Genomic DNA, 17,155 nt, shown 5'->3' on the forward strand with positions numbered 1-17,155 from the left:
GAGGCGCCAAGAGTGGTGCCTGTGTGGCGGTGAGTGTGTGGTGACCCCGTGAGTGGTGGTCGGTGTGGCGTGGCTTGGTGGTGTTCAGTGGCAGGAGCTCAGAACCACTCCAGGGACACGTGGTACAGGACTACCGTGAGGGCCATGGCCTGCGCACACTGCAGCAGGCTGTTCACTAGGCCCCTGCCATCCCGCGGGGACGGAACGGAAGGCTGCAAGACAACGCCCTCCCGTCCCTCCACAGAGGACCTTCCATGGGGCTCTCCCCTCCTGTGACGGAGCTGGGCCTGGGGAGCGGCCCACCTCTCGCCATCCCCGAGGTCACGGTGTACGACCCCGGGGGTCTCGCCAGCCTGGCGAGTGTGACCCCTTTCCTGCCGGGGGTGGGCCTGGGGGGCGACCCACCTCTGTCCATCCCCGAGATCACGGTGAATGACCTCGGAGGTCAGGCTGTCCAGGGTCTCGCCAACCTGGCGGGGCTGGGCCTGGGGGGGGACCCAGCTCCGGCCATGCAGAAGGTCCATCACGGTGACCTTGGCGGTGAGGACACAGTACGTGACCTCGGTGGCTACGGTGTTGCTGGCGTTTGTATAGACAGCACATGGGGGCAGGATGAGCTTGGCTTGGCCAGCCTGGGGGGGCAGGCTGGCGTGCTGCTCGGTCTTCGCTGGTTCCTGCTGGTCCTCCTTGGTTGTCCCTGGCTCGTCCAGGAGCCTTCCGCTGTAGAACACGGCGACTGCATCCTCAGCCTGGCCTGCCTTGAGGCTGAAGAAGAGCGCAGAGCGGCGCCCGATTGTGTTAGTCCTGAGCCCCGCCAGCAGGTCAGCCAGCGGGATCTCACGGCGGGCCACAAGAGACGATCCCGCCAGGAAGTCCACCCTGACGGGCGTGGCGCCGTCCTTCTTGGCGACCTTGCCAACGGGCACCAAGGTCCTGCAGGCAGACCTGTGCTGGCCTGCCCCGTCCACTCCGCTGGGGAAGCTGAAGGCCCCCAGCAGGCGCCGGCCTCCCTTGCCTCTGCTGCGGGGCAGACAGAGGGTGAGGCGGTCGGCGCCGCCACACTGGCCCACCACCTCCAGGTGGGCACACACTTTGAGAGAACTGCACGACTGACCCATTGATTTGTTGCCTTGTCTTCTTTCCTTTACTTGGAAATTATTTAAAATGTTTCCTTGGAGCAGTTTTATCAAAATGTGTTGAAACAAAAAGACGCGCTCACTCACTCACTCACTCACTCAATCACTAACAAACAAAGACTACGAGAGTGGTGAAGGGAATGACTGAAGGTCCGACTCCTGACTGACTGACTGACTGACTGACTGACTGACTGAGAGAGAGAGAGAGAGAGAGAGAGAGAGAGAGAGAGAGAGAGAGAGAGAGAGAGAGAGAGAGAGAGAGAGAGAGAGAGAGAGAGAGAGAGAGAGAGAGAGAGAGAGAGAGAGAGGAGGAGGAGGAGGAGGAGGAGGAGGAGGAGGAGGAGGAGGAGGAGGAGGAGGAGGAGGAGGAGGAGGAGGAGGAGGAGCACTGTGATACAAGGAAGGGAGGAGGGGACAATGCGACGCGATGGTGCACAGGTGAGGGGCGCACACCTGAACCAACACACATTACCTGGCTGGCTGAGGGGCGGGCCGGCACTGCACACCTCCACACTCACCTGAAACAACACAAGACCAATTAGCAAAAAGAATGAATAAGATAAAGATTAGTAAGATTTAAACATACATTACAATCAAGAACACTAACACCAGTAACTAAAATAAACAAAATAGAAAGAAAAAACAACAACTTTGGACAAATAGCAACACAACTGCCCCCAAAAATAATGTTTCAATACAGAGAAAACGAAAAAAGAAACATAAATAAACATAATATTGAGCTGATATTAACAAAATGAATAAAATAGAAAGAACAAAAAAAAACTTTGAACGTGAAATGCAAATGAAGAAACAAACCAAACACAGCAGCCCAAAAAATAATGACTCAATATAGAGAAAAAGAAAAAAAAAAACATTTAGCTGATCTTAAGGTTAAGCTAGGTTAGGTTAGGTTAGGTTAGATTAGGTTAGATTAGGTTAGATTAGGTTAGATTAGATTAGATTAGGTTAGGTTAGGTTAGGTTAAGTTTACATGCACAAAAAAAATAAATAAAAAAAAAAAAAATACATCCTGGCCTTCTCGTGTTACCTTCTCACATGCTCCCTCGACTCAAATCATCTACTTTTTTTGCTATTAGAGAAAGAGAAAAATTTGATCATGAGAAAGAATATACATTTCAAAATAGCAATTACTTTCCAAACATGAATGATCAGAAAATGAAAAAAAAAAACCATTTATTCAATACAACCTTTACCCACTGAAAGAGAGAGAGAGAGAGAGAGAGAGAGAGAGAGAGAGAGAGAGAGAGAGAGAGAGAGAGAGAGAGAGAGAGAGAGAGAGAGAGAGAGAGAGAGCACCAAAACACTGACTGAAGGAAGCTTTTTGTTCACCACAGTAATTTTTTCAGAAGGCAACAAAGCATCACATTTTTTATCACTTTTTTTTCCGCCTCTCTCTTTTTTTCTTCACTTTTTGTTGTGTTTTAGCCGGAGGGACCCAAAGCCACGACAAGCCTTCGTTTCAAGCCAGATTGCCACCACTAAGCCAAGCCCCCTCCCTCCCCCTCTCTCTCTCTCTCTCTCTCTCTCTCTCTCTCTCTCTCTCTCTGACCTTCCTACCCTCCAACCTCATTCTTTCTCTTTTCCTCTGCTTTCTTTCTTCAATAGCCTCTCTCTCTCTCTCTCTCTCTCTCTCTCTCTCTCTGACCTTCCTACACTCCAACCTCATTCTTTCTCTCTTTCCCTCTTGCTTTCTTTTTTCAATAGCTCTCTCTCTCTCTCTCTCTCTCTCTCTCTCTCTCTCTCTCTCTCTCTCTCTCTCTCTCGTGGGACAAATAGTTTCCCTTTCATAAATGTACTGTAATTTGTTTATAAAAGCATTGATTTCAAATATTCTCTCTCTCTCTCTCTCTCTCTCTCTCTCTCTCTCTCTCTCTCTCTCTCTCTCTCCTTACCTTCCTTCTCTCTCCGTCTCTCAAACTCCCCTTTCCTTTCTCCCTTCCTCCCTTCCTCCTTACCTCCCTCTCTCTCTCTTTCTCTTCCTCCCTCCCTTCTGTGTATTCAAATATTCAGAACCACAAGTACACACACACACACACACACACACACACACACACACACACACACACACACACACACACACACACACAAGACAACCTGCCAAACTCAGCCCTCGTCGAAGCAAAGGAAGGAAAAAAAATAGGAGGGTAGGAAAAATGAACAAAAGAAAGAGGAAAAAAAATTAACAATAGGGAGGAAAAAACAATGGAAGAGAGGGAAAGGAGAAGGAAGGAAGGACTGGGAGGAAAAAAGAAGGAATGAAGGAGAGAGTAGAAGGAGGATGATGAAGGATGAGTGAGCAACAAACAAAGCTTAGTGTGAATAATGAAGGAAAAGAAGGAAAGAAGGAAGGAAGGAAGGAAAAATAGGAAGTGAATAAGGAAAAGTAATGGAAAAAGAGAGAGAGAGAGAGAGAGAGAGAGAGAGAGAGAGAGAGAGAGAGAGAGAGAGAGAGAGAGAGAGAGAGGAAGGAAAAGGATAGAATAAACGCATAAAAGAGAAGATAAGGAAGAAAAGAAGAAAGGAAGGAAGGAAGAAAGGAGATAGGGAAGGAAGGAAGGAAGGAAGGAAGGAAGGAAGGAAGGAAGGAAGGAAGTGAATAACGAAAAGTAAAGAAAGTAAGAAAAGGAAAGTGGATAAAGAAAGTAATAAAGAAAAGAGAGAGAAGAAGAAGGAGAAGGAGATAAGAGACATAGAAGAGAAGGTAAGGAAGAAGGGAAAGAAGAAAGATGAATACATAAAAACAAAAGAAGAAAAGAAGGAATAAATAAAACAGAAAAAATGGAAGAAAGAGAAGAGGAAGAAATGAAGCAGAGAAGGAAGGAAGGAAGGAAGGAAGGAAGGAAGTAAGAAAAGAAGGAAGGAAAGAAATGATGACTAATTAAGACACAAAGAAAGAAGGAGAAATAAAAGGTAATAGCGAATATCTGTAATGAATAAAGAATGAGAACAAGGAATGAGGTAATGAGAGAAAAAAAAGAAAGAAAGAAAGAGAGAAAGAGAAGGAAATTATCTGAATCACAAATAAGGAAGAACAAAAATAAAAACAAGAAGAAACAAAGGAAAGAGGAAAAAGAGGAAAAAAGAATGAAAAATAAATACAACAAACAAAGCAGAGAGAAAAAAAAGAAGGAAGGAAAGAAAGGAAAATGGGAAACAGAAGATAAAAGGGGAAAAAGAGGAAAGAGAGAATAAAAGTGAAAAATAAAGAGGGAAAAAGTCAAGAATAAAAGGAAAAAGGAAAAAAAGGCAAAAAAAAGGAAAGAAAAAAAGGAAAAAGAAAAGGAAAGGTCAGAAATAAAGTCTCACATTTCCTCTGTAGGTTAGGAAAGGCAGTTGACCTCTGACCGCCTCCCCTCCCCTCCCCTCCCCTCCTGACCTGGCAAGTGGGGAAGGGGTCACAAATACACCTGCTCTCTCTCTCTCTCTCTCTCTCTCTCTCTCTCTCTCTCTCTCTTTCTGTGTGTGTGTGTGTGTGTGTGTGTGTGTGTGGGTTGCGTCTAGCTGTCTGTGTCTGTCTTTACTTTTTTCTCTCTCTCTCTCTCTCTCTCTCTCTCTCTCTCTCTCTCTCTCTCTCTCACCTTGCCTGCCTGCGGGAAAACACCATTATTGCGTCACATTTTTGCCGTTCTGTCCTTTAATCACACCCAGCCTCGGGCAAGCGCACACGCACACACACACACACACACACACACACACACACACACACACACACACACACACACACACACATACCCACACGCTACATGCACTTTTCACCACTTCCCCTGCGTGCATCAGAGAGCGTCGCAATGAGGAACACTAGACAGGCATTGTAGTACTTAGGGAATAGCGAGACACGGCCAGTGCATTATAGAAGACCAAATGAGCAAAAACAGATGGCAGAAGTAACACAAGCGGCCTTTATATTCTCTGCACAGTGGGAGTAAGATCGTATGGAGAAGCCAGTGCATTATAGAAGGGACTGGATCTATTGATACTCGCCACACTCCACCTTTCCTATCAGTGAGTGCGTGAATTTGAGGGTCATAAACGTAGCTAAGGTTCTACAACATGAGGATAAAGTACTGTATGGAAGTAAAGACACAGACAATTTGAAAGGTTGTGAGTGAAGTATGTGAAGTAGTTTGAGATTTTTAAATACTTAAGGTTCTTTTAACGTGCCAGTGACAAGGGATACTAAAGAAGACAAGACTTACAATACAACGTGTGTGTGAAAGTGTTGCGTGGTGAATGTGACTAAAACTTGGGAGATGTTTTAAATTGTTGTATGAATCTAATTACTGCTACTACTACTACTACTACTACTAAAGACTACTAAGACTACTGCTACTACTACTACTACTACAATTTCAACAACAGCAACAACAATACTACTACTACTTCTAACTATTATTACTTTTACACCTACAACAACTAATAACATTACTACCACCACCACCACCACTACTACTACTACTACTACTACTACTACTACTACGCCCCAACACAAGTCTAGGAATGCACATTATCATTTACATACATTCCTGCTTCCCTTTCTCCTTCCCTTCCTCCCTCTTCTTCCTCCTCCTCCTCCTCCTCCTTCTCTTCCACCTCCTCCTCCTCCTCCTCTTCCTCCTTCTCTTCCATAAGTCCTTTCTCTCCTTTCCTACCTACACATTCCTACTTCCTCTACAGCATCTCTCTCTCTCTCTCTCTCTCTGACGATGGAAATAACCAACACATAATTATGTCTCTAGGGAAGAAGCAGGAAGAGAGAGAGAGAGAGAGAGAGAGAGAGAGAGAGAGAGAGAGAGAGAGAGAGAGAGAGAGAGAGAGAGAGAGAGAGAGAGAGAGAGAGAGAGAGAGAGAGAGAGAGAGAGAGAGAGGAGAGAGAGAGGAAAGGGAAGGAAGGAGTGAAAAGAGAGAGGTAGGACAGAAAGGAAGGAAGGAAGGAAGGAAGGAAGGAAAAATGAAATAAAGAAATAAATAAGGAATGAAAGCATGCAAGAAATTAAAGATGGAAAGAAGGAAAGGTGCAAAAACAAGAAAAGAAGAAAGTGAAAATGAATAAATGAATGAATGAATGAACAGGAAAGAGAAGGGAAAGGAATAGAAGAGAAGAAATGAAGAGAATAAAAGAAAATGAAGTAATACAAGAAACACAGGTAACACATTGAACACAGCCAGGTAACACATTGAACACAGCCAGGTAACACATTGAACACAGCCAGGTAACACATTGAACACAGCCAGGTAACACATTGAACACAGCCAGGTAACACATTGAACACAGCCAGGTAACACATTGAACACAGCCAGGTAACACATTGAACACAGCCAGGTAACACATTGAACACAGCCAGGTAACACATTGAACACAGCCAGGTAACACATTGAACACAGCCAGGTAACACATTGAACACAGCCAGATAACACATTGAACACAGCCAGGTAACACATTGAACACAGCCAGGTAACACACTGAACACAGCCAGGTAACACATTGAACACAGCCAGGTAACGCAATGAACACAGCCAGGTAACACATTGAACACAGCCAGGTAACACATTGAACACAGCCAGGTAACGCAATGAACACAGCCAGGTAACGCAATGAACACAGCCAGGTAATACGACAGCCAGGTAACACATCGATGGCTCTCAAGTGCAAGATAATCCGGTCAATTAACACAACCAGCAGCAACACACAGGCCAAACCGCTACACAACAACATATTTATCGGGGAAGAACATTCAGAGGATAAGGAATGAAAAAAAGAGGAAGAAATGAAACAAAAGACAGGAAATGATGGAAGGAGGGAAGGAAGGAAGGAAGGAAGCAGGAAAAATAATGACTAATTAAGAGACAAAGAAAGAAGAGAGAGAAATTGAAAAAAAGAAACGAATATCTGTAATGAATAGAGAATGAGAACAAAGAAACAGGATATCAGTAACGTTCAAAGCAACACAATTCCAACTATCTAAATAAAAAAATACAACTAAATGCGAGGCGATGGCGAGGCACAGAACACGACCAAGGAAGAGCAAAACAAGTAAAGAAAACAAATAAATTCAAGGCGAAGCAGAAGAGACAAATGAAAACAAGGAAGAAAAGAAGCCAAGAAGCCAAAAAGCGCCTCAGATTTCTTGCCTCTCCTGACGCCATTAATTTGTTTCCTTGCTGACTTTGCTAATTTCTTCCCCCACATGTTAAAAATCTCCCCCCTCCTCTCTCTCTCTCTCTCTCTCTCTCTCTCTCTCTCTCTCTCTCTCTCTCTCTCTCTCTCTCTCTCCTTCCTCTTAATCTTCATCGCTCCCTTTCCCTAACACTCTTACCAGCCTCCTCCTCCTCCTCCTCCTCCTCCTCCTCCTCCTCCTCCTCCTCCCCTTCTTATAATCCCTACCTTTCCCTTTCCTTAACCCTACGCGTCTCACTCCCATCTCTTAAAACCCTCTTCCTTCCTCCTCTTCCTCTTCTTCTCCCTCCCACACGAAAGAAAGAGAGAGAGGAGACGATTAGGAGAGTCAAGGGAGGTTGGGAGAGGGATTGTGAAGGGAAGAGGGGAGGGGGCTGTGGGATTGGTAGGAAGGGAGGGAGGGATGGAGGAAGAGACGTCAATTAATCAGTTTCGCCTTTAATGTATAGAGAAAGAAATCTATTAGGGAGTGTTCGTTTTATGCTAATGGTGAGGCAGCAATTAGTGGAAACGCCGCCGTGGTGCAGTGAAACCACGCGTGCTTTGGGCCCCGAGGGGTCTCCAAGCGCACGGGTTCGAATCCTGTCCACGGTCCGAGTGTAGGTTGGTATTCCTCAGTTGGGGCAATGGTTTCCTAGCGGGTGTGCTTTGAGATAGGAGGTACCCCCAAAAACAGTATCCTCTTTAGCCCATAAATTCCCGTGAAAAGCCCACATGGTATAAATAAAGAAAGAAAAAAAGAGAAACGCGTCATGGTTTCTGCATTACCAACACGACAAATTCTCTTCAGAACTCGGCTGTCTCCGCGGCCCTTGAAATTAGTCGCCGTGAGAGAGGGAAGTGTTTCTGAAGGTTCTAAAATGCATGGAGACTAAAATTCAAGTGGGCTTTTTTTATATATAATATTAATTTTTATGCCCTTGGTAGTTCTCTAAGTCGAAAGGAAAAAAAGCCAGGCAGGGCAAGGCAAGGCAGGACGGGGCAAGGAGAAGCGGGGAGGGGCAAAGCAAGGCGAGGCAAGGCGGGGCGGGGCAAGGCTGTTCGGGATGGGGCGGGACGGCAGCTGTTCGTGTATGTCCATCGTGTCGGGGCTGGATCTCCACTTCTCTATTTATCGCCAGACAGATGTGGCGGCTGTGTGTGTGTGTGTGTGTGTGTGTGTTTCCACGTGGTCAGAGGATAAACAGAAGCCTCGCTAACTGCTCCTCCTCCTCCTCCTCCTCCTCCTCCTCCTCCTCCTCCTCCTCCTCCTCCTCCTCCTCCTCCTCCTCCTCCTCTTGTCACATCACATCCTGCTCTTTCATATATTTCCTTCACTATAATGTAATCTTCTTACGTGCTTGCTGATTGTATTTATTTACTGAATCCTTGTCTAACTGTTCCGTGAGAGAGAGAGAGAGAGAGAGAGAGAGAGAGAGAGAGAGAGAGAGAGAGAGAGAGAGAATTGTGGTCAGATTGTGGACAGGAGGATGAGAAGGGTCGATGGAAGGGAAGAGAGGAAGAAAACAATAACAATATATGGAAGGAGGAGGAAGAGGAGGAGGAAGGAAGGAAGAGGAGGGGGAGGAGGAGGGAATGATGAAAGATTCTGTCAACTCACTAAGCCCTGTATTCTGTCTAAATGACTCTCTCTCTCTCTCTCTCTCTCTCTCTCTCTCTCTCTCTCTCTCTCTCTCTCTCTCTTTAAGCCTCGCGGTTTGCCTGAAATGTAAGTAATCCCTCCACACCACTCTCTCTCTCTCTCTCTCTCTCTCTCTCTCTCTCTCTCCAATAATATATTTTGGTCAACCTTTTTCTACACCTTAATCTATTCTCTCTCTCTCTCTCTCTCTCTCTCTCTCTCTCTCTCACACACACACACACACACACACTACACACTTAACAAGCCGCGTACTGTAATCGCCTCCAGCGGAACAAAGCCATAAGGTCCGTCACTACATCACTTCCCTATACACCGCACGACCTTCTGAGCAACACCCGCTTAATTGGAAGCCGCACGTGGTCTTCCTCATGCACGTGCGCCATATGTCAGGGGAAGGGGGATGGGAGAGTGAGAGGGAGAGTGAGAGGGAGAGGGAGAGGGATAATGGATGAATGGGTGTAAGTAGGCAAGATGAACGAGACTGAGAGGTAGAGAGGGATAGACAAGACTGGGAATGCTAACTAGTGGAGGCCATATGTGTGGGATAGGGGAGGCTAAGGATGTAGGTAAGGTAAGGAAGAATATGGGTAAGGTTAGGTTAGGTTAGGTTAGGTTAGGTTAGGTTAGGTAAGGTAATGTTAGGTTAGGTTAGGTTTGGTTAGGTTAGGTTAGCTTAAGTAAGGTAAAGTTAGCTTAGGCTGAATTAGGTAAAGTTAGCTTAGGTTAAACTAGGTAAAGTAAGGTTAGGTTGAAGAAGGGAGCCTGTAAGGAAGAGAGTGAGAAAAGAAGTACTTGAGAGAATGAAAAAGGGAAGCTATAAGAAAGAGGCTGAAAAGAAGAGGAAACCGAGGGAGAAAGGAGAACATTGGAGAGGAGGGGAGGATACGAAGAGATAGGGAAAAGTGGGAAATAGAGGAAGATAAATTAAATAACAGGGAGAAGAGGGAAACTGAGGAGGAAAAGAGGAAGAAAAGAGGGAAAGAGGAAGAGGAGGAGGAAAAAAGAAGAATATACTGTGACAGACTAAGTAAAAGAAAAGAATTACCAGAGAGAGAGAGAGAGAGAGAGAGAGAGAGAGAGAGAGAGAGAGAGAGAGAGAGAGAGCATTAAACACACATTAAATACTAATAACAAGAAGGGGAAGGAAGAAAGACACGAGATTATACGGAAAACAAAATTAAATGCGCTATATGAACAAGAGGAGGAGGAGGAGGAGGAGGAGGAGGAGGAGGAGGAGGAGGAGGAGGAGGAGGAGGAGGAGGGAGCAATAATAAAGAGATAACACACAACACATTAACCACAAATATCACGATAAAAGGAGAAGAAAGAAGAGAAAGAGAGAATGAAAAGAAAGGAAGAAGCAGCTGCAACCACCAGAGAGAGAGAGAGAGAGAGAGAGAGAGAGAGAGAGAGAGAGAGAGAGAGAGAGAGAGAGATAAACCCATGTATTCAATTATTTCTATTTTAATATCTTCTTATATATATTTTTCATTATTGTATAAAAATCCACATTATCTTTTTTAGCATACACATACACACACACACACACACACACACACACACACACACACACACGGGAAAATACTCTCTCTCTCTCTCTCTCTCTCTCTCTCTCTCTCTCTCTCTCTCTCTCTCTCTCCTTACTTCATTCATTCTTTAATTAATCATCTTCCTTTCTCTTTTTTTTCTTATTTACTTCCTGTGTTTTTCTCCTCCTTTATATCTCTCCTTACTTTAATTCTTTCATAAAATTTTCTCCTTTCCTTATTTTTTTCTTTTCTTTTCTTTCCTTCTTCAATTTAGCATTTCCTTTAAGCAATTACTACCTTAAACTCACCTCCCTTTTACTTTTTCCCTTCCCAACACACACACACACACACACACACACACACACACACACACACACACACACACACACAAGTCTTCTTAATATCACATCAATTTCCCGTAATGAGATACAGACTCTGGCACTTTGTAGGAGAGAAAAGGGAGAGAGGGAGGGGAGAGAAGAGAGAGAAGGGAGAGAGGGAGGAGGTAAGAAAGAAGGTATGGACGGGTAGATAGGGTAAATGGATGGGTATGGCCTTTATGGGGAAGAAGAGGGAGAAGATGGGGTGTTGAAGGAAAGTGAAGGGAAGTGAAGGGAAGTGAAGGGAAGGAGGAAATGGAGAGGGAAACACTGGGGAGAGAGAGAGAGAGAGAGAGAGAGAGAGAGAGAGAGAGAGAGAGAGAGAGAGAGAGAGAGAGAGAGAGAGAGAGAGAGAGAGAGAGAGAGAGAGAGAGAGAAAACCACGTTGGAATGGATGGATGGATGGAAGGAAGGAAGAAAGGAAGAAGAAAAAAAAAGGAATTTAAAGGAGAGAGGAATAAAGGATGAAAAGAGAGATAAAGATAGGAAAGAAGGAAATAACAAAGACACACACACACACACACACACACACACACACACACACACACACACACACAAAGAAAGAGAAAAAGAAAAGATAAATAAATAAATAGAAAAAAAACGAAAAGAAAGAAGGAAAGACAAGGAAGAATGAAGAATGAAGAATAAAGAGAAGAAAGAGAAGGAAGGGAAAGAAGAAGGAAGGAGAGATAACGCCAGAAATGATGAAGAGAAACTATGAAAAATGTGATGAAGAGAGTTAAATGAAAGAATGACGTGTGTGTGTGTGTGTGTGTGTGTGTGTGTGTGTGTGTGTGTGTGTGTGTGTGTGTGTGTGTGTGTGTGTGTGTGTGTGTGAAGACAAAAAAAACGAGAGAAAATTGAAAGTAAGACAAAAACCACAAATTAAGAAAAGACGGAAGAAGAAGAAGAAGAAGAAGAAGAAGAAGAAGAAGAAGAAGAAGAAGAAGAAGAAGAAGAAGAAGAAGAAGAAGAATGAAAAGAGAAAGAAAAGAAATTAAAAGAGAAAAAGAGACAAGAAAATGGAGAAAAATGTGGTAAAGTGAAAATATGAAGCGAGAGAGAGAGAGAGAGAGAGAGAGAGAGAGAGAGAGAGAGAGAGAGAGAGAGAGAGAGCGGGCAGGTGTGGGGTTGAGCGAGGCTGCCGCTAATCCCAGGTGGGGGCGCCGCTACATCTCATACTAATTAAACTCCGTCAGGTGAGAATAAATTAATATGATGGGGGGACTAGTTTAAAATTAATACTAGAGCGGAAATTATTACACGGAAAGAGGAGGAGGAGGAGGAGGAGGAGGAGGAGGAGGAGGAGGAAGGAAGCTGTACTATTTATATTTCCCCTATTTTTTGACATATCTATTCACATACTACCTTACCTATCCATTATTTACCCCCTTCAGTACTGGGACGCATTTTTTACCATGATTTTGTGTATCATTAGACGATTTTTATTGACGTTAGGAAGAGTCTATGGAGGTCAGAAGACTAATGGCCAGAACCTTCACTATTCTAATCCCCCAAATAAGTGTCTGAAGCTGTATAAAATCACCAAATAGTATGCAGAATGAATATGAAAACGCGTGATGGTAGTCAAGGAAGTTAATACAAAATACAACACTTAATACAGTATACAAAAAAGGAATCAGTTTATTCATTTCATGTAGTCTGAATATCTGAGCCTCCATTAATTTTCTCTTTTTTCTAAGATAATAAGATTTTTGTCTCTAACGTTTTTTTTTTCTCTGTTTTCCTCTACTTTGAGTCTATTATTTTGCTTCTGTTACGTTTCTCTCTTCTAAGACAGTGAAGCTTCCTGTCTCCGTCACTTTATCTCTCTTCAATCCAACACTAACACGTTGAGGGTTCGCTGTGAGTGTGTCCAGCTGATCAAAAGGAGCGAGAAAGTGATGGACAATATACTGGGCGTCGCTGTGGCCTGTCTCTGTAACTCCTTTTCTCTCTGTCCCTCGCTTGGCACGCCGCAATAATATTCACATACAGACGAACATACATAATTAGATAAATAAATATATAGGTATGCTTGTTTATAGGTGTATAGATAAGCAGGTAGATACATAAATAGGCAGCTTTATAGATCGATAGATGGATAGGTATGTTTGTGGATAGGTAGAGAGGAACGATAGACAGATAGATAGATAGATAGATAGAGAGAGAGAGAGAGAGAGAGAGAGAGAGAGAGAGAGAGAGAGAGAGAGAGAGAGAGAGAGAGAGAGAGTGTGTGTGTGTGTGTGTGTGTGTGTGTGTGTGTGTGTGTGTGTGTGTGTGTGTGTGTGTGTGTGTGTGTGTGTGTGTGTGTGTGTGTGTGTGTGTGTGTGTGTGTGTGTGTGTGTGTGTGTGTGTGTGTGTGTGTGTGTAGCTCATTGTGATGTACATAATTAAAGTCAACTTCATGTCACCCTGTGCGAGTTATCTACTTTTATCAAACTTACCCTTAATAGAGAGAGAGAGTGTGTGTGTGTGTGTGTGTGTGTGTGTGTGTGTGTGTGTGTGTGTGTGTGTGTGTGTGTGTGTGTGTGTGTGTGTGTGTGTGTGTGTGTGTGTGCGTGTGAGGTGGCAGTCATTAGCAGCAGCGTGATAAGATGTTTATTACTGGCGTTAACAAAATATAAGTTGTGGTGACGTAACACAGTATTCTTCCCTCATCATACAAGACGTCAGCCACACCGGCAAGGAGGGACGACACGTGCTGGACGCTACCTGACCTTACCTGACCTCACTTCTCATCTGACCTCCACTGATCTGATTACTACTAAGAGGATGACCCAAAAGGCAACCTGCAAAGGGACTGGCAACTAAGTAGGCATTTTTTTTTTTTACGTTTTACGCTAACACTTGGCCAGCTTTCCCTTTTTAACCCCTTCAGTACTGGGACTCATTTTTACTTTGGGTTCTGTGTACGATTAGACCATTTTATTGGCATTAGGAAGGGTCTATGGAGGTCAGAATATTAATGGCTACAGTCTGCACTATTTTAATCCCCACATGAGATTTTCAAGCTGTATGAAATCATCAAATAGTAAGTAGAATGAATAGGGAAATGCGCCATAGTACTGAAGGGGTTAAATACGTATAACAAAAAAAAAAAAAAAAAAAACGAAAAGATAGCGAAAGAAACAAAGATCCACGGAAAATAATGGTCTCAAAGCAAAATTTGTACATAAAATATCCAAATGACCGAGTCTTGACCGTCTCCCAACATTAACACTTCTGATTCCACCTCACCTGGCGTAACTAATGCAGTCAACTCTAAACATACTTCACTTGATCAACTCTAACATGAAGTCACCCACAGCTTACCTTACCTGAAGTTAATCAAACGAAACTCTTGTCCGAGCTCTATATAATGAAGCCAAAGTCGATTTAATCAAGGCTGAAATCAATAAAATCTAAGTAAATCTAACCTTACCTATATTCACTAAATCTACCTTCACTTACCTGACCTTCACCAAATATAGCGACCTTAATCTAATCTTTGCTATTATTTAGATTAATCCTATCTCACTTACCCTAAACTAACCTTAACTCAACTAAATAATCCTTCTCTACCTTAACCTTATCTTAACAGCACAGTGTTCTAAACTTATCTAATCTCACTTAAACTTAACTTAACCTGACCTAACCTTAACCTTGAAGAGCTCTAACCCAAACCTAACCATCAATTAACCTAACTAAACCAAACTTTCCCTTAGCTAACCTAATCTAACTTTCCCTCACCTAATCTAGCGTACAATTTTCTAACCTAACTTCACCCAACCAGCCCTAACGTAACCCAACACAGTGCACAGGAAGCAGCGACAGAGACACGAGGCGTCCTAATGCGTCCCGAAACACCAGGTCTGGCTGTGCACAAGGGCGGAGGTGCAGAAAATAGTGTAACGTAATGCGATTAACAACACCAGTCTTGGCTACACAGATGAGAACAAAGGATGGCTGGGGGGGGGGATGGGGAGAGAACGGAGGAGCAGGAGGAGGAAGAGGAAGAGGAAGCGGATGAGAAAAAAAAGGAGGAGTAGGAGGAGGAGGAGGAAGCGGATGAGAAATAAAAAAAAAAAGGAGGAGGAGGAGGAGGAGGAGGAGGAGGAGGAGGAGGAGGAGGAGGAGGAGGCGGAACACGAAAGAAGACTGGGCTGTTTGTGGGAACTACTACGTAGGATTAAAAATGACGAAAGAGGACAGGAAAGGAGAGAAGAAGAGAGGAGAGGAGAGGAGAGAAAAGAGAAGAGAAAAGAGAAGAGGAAAGAGAAGAGAAGAGAAGAGAAGAGAAGAGAAGAGAAGAAAAGAGAAGAAAAAAACATGAAACGAGAGAACAGATGAAAAATAGAAAAATGAAAGAAAAAAAACTGCAAAATAGAATACATAGAAAGGAACAAAATAAACTAAAAGATAAAAGAATAAAGAAAAGAAACAGGGAAACATGAAATAAGTGAATAATAAGAGAGAGAGAGAGAGAGAGAGAGAGAGAGAGAGAGAGAGAGAGAGAGAGAGAGAGAGAGAGAGAGAGAGAGAGAGAGAGAGAGAGAGAGAGAGAGAGAGAGAGAGAGAGCAGGAAATGCACATAAGGAATATAAACAGCTTAACAACGATGTGCTTACAGAAAATAAAAGGAACTAGGAAAAAAAAAGAAAGAATAGAAGATGAAGAGAGAAGAAATGAAAGGGAGACAAAATGAAATAGAGACGAGAAAAATAAATAAACAAATAAATAAATAAATAAATAAATAAATAGAAATAAAAAGGAACAAGTTATTACATTATGATAAAAAAAATAAAAAAAGTGGAAAGGATAAAATAGAAAAAACTCATATTAAAAGAAAAATTACGTAAAAAAAAACAAAAAATAACGAAAAAATAAAGGAAAAAAAAGTAGAAAAAAACATTAAAAAAACAAGTTATTAGGACATTACAAAAATAGACAAAAAAAAAGAAAAGGAAAAGGATAAAAAAGACCAAAAAAAAAAATACCCACACATTAAAAAAAAAGTTATTACCGGAAATTATCAAAAAATAAAACTGAAAAAATGTAAAAAAAAAATACAACCAACAAAAAATAAAGTAAAAAAAAAAACTAAATAAATAAATAAATAAAAAAAATAATACGAGTGTAAGAAAAAAAATAGAAAAAGACAAACAAAACTAAATAGGAAGAAAACGGAAAACCCCAAAAACACAAAAACAAAAAAAAAAAAAAAAAAAAAAAAAACCCCAAACAAAGCCCTCCCCGCAAAAAAAAGCCCTCCCACCAGAGAGAGAGAGAGAGAGAGAGAGAGAGAGAGAGAGAGAGAGAGAGAGAGAGAGAGAGACGAACGAGGCACTTCACACAATTACTGGAGGAATATTAAGTGTCATGAGTTTTGGGTATAATTAGACCATTTTGCTGACATTACGAAGAGTCTATGGAGGTCAGAAGATTAATGGCCACAGTCTTCACTATTTCAACCCCCACATAAATTTCTAAACCTGTACAAAATCACCAAATAGTAACCAGAATGAATATGAAAACACGTTCTGATACTGAGACGCATTTTTACCTTGAGTTTTGTGCAAGATTAGACCATTTTATTGCCATGACGAAGGGTCTATGGAAGTCAGAAGATTAATAGCCACAGTCTTCACTATTTTAACCCCCACATAAGTTACTAAACCTGTACAAAGTCACCCTGAAAATCACCAAATAGTAAGCAGAATATGAAAACGTGTCCTGGTACTGAAGGGGTAAAAAAAAAAAAAAAAAAATACAGGCGGAAGAGACTAGGTAACCCCCAGGCAGGTAATTAAATCAAGGGGGCGCCAGGTGAGACGTCGCGACACACCTGGAGTAAACAAGGTGACGTCATTCAGGTAGTGATGTCAACAAGCCCAGGCGGTGAGAATAGTCGCTTGTTAGGGAGTACTGAGAGAGAGAGAGAGAGAGAGAGAGAGAGAGAGAGAGAGAGAGAGAGAGAGAGAGAGAGAGAGAGAGAGAGAGAGAGAGAGAGAGAGAATCATAACAGAGGGAAAAGAACCGGAAGAGAAAAGAATAAGGGAGGGAGGGAGGGAGGGAGGGAAGGTAGGAGAGAGGTGTAGGGAAAAAGGGAGAGAGGGAGGGAAGAGGCGTGGGAGAGAAGCTAGGAGAGTAAAGGAGTGGTGGAGAGGAGGAGGAGGGAAAAAAAGAGGTGAGGAAAGGAGAGGAAGAGCTATCGAGGAGGAGGAAAGGAGAGGAAGAGAGGAGGAAAGGAAGAGGTGGAGAGGAGAGGAAGAGGTGGAGAGGAGAGGAAG

The sequence above is a fragment of the Portunus trituberculatus genome, chromosome 39, assembly GCF_017591435.1.
Source record: "Portunus trituberculatus isolate SZX2019 chromosome 39, ASM1759143v1, whole genome shotgun sequence".
NCBI classification, from domain to species: domain Eukaryota; kingdom Metazoa; phylum Arthropoda; class Malacostraca; order Decapoda; family Portunidae; genus Portunus; species Portunus trituberculatus.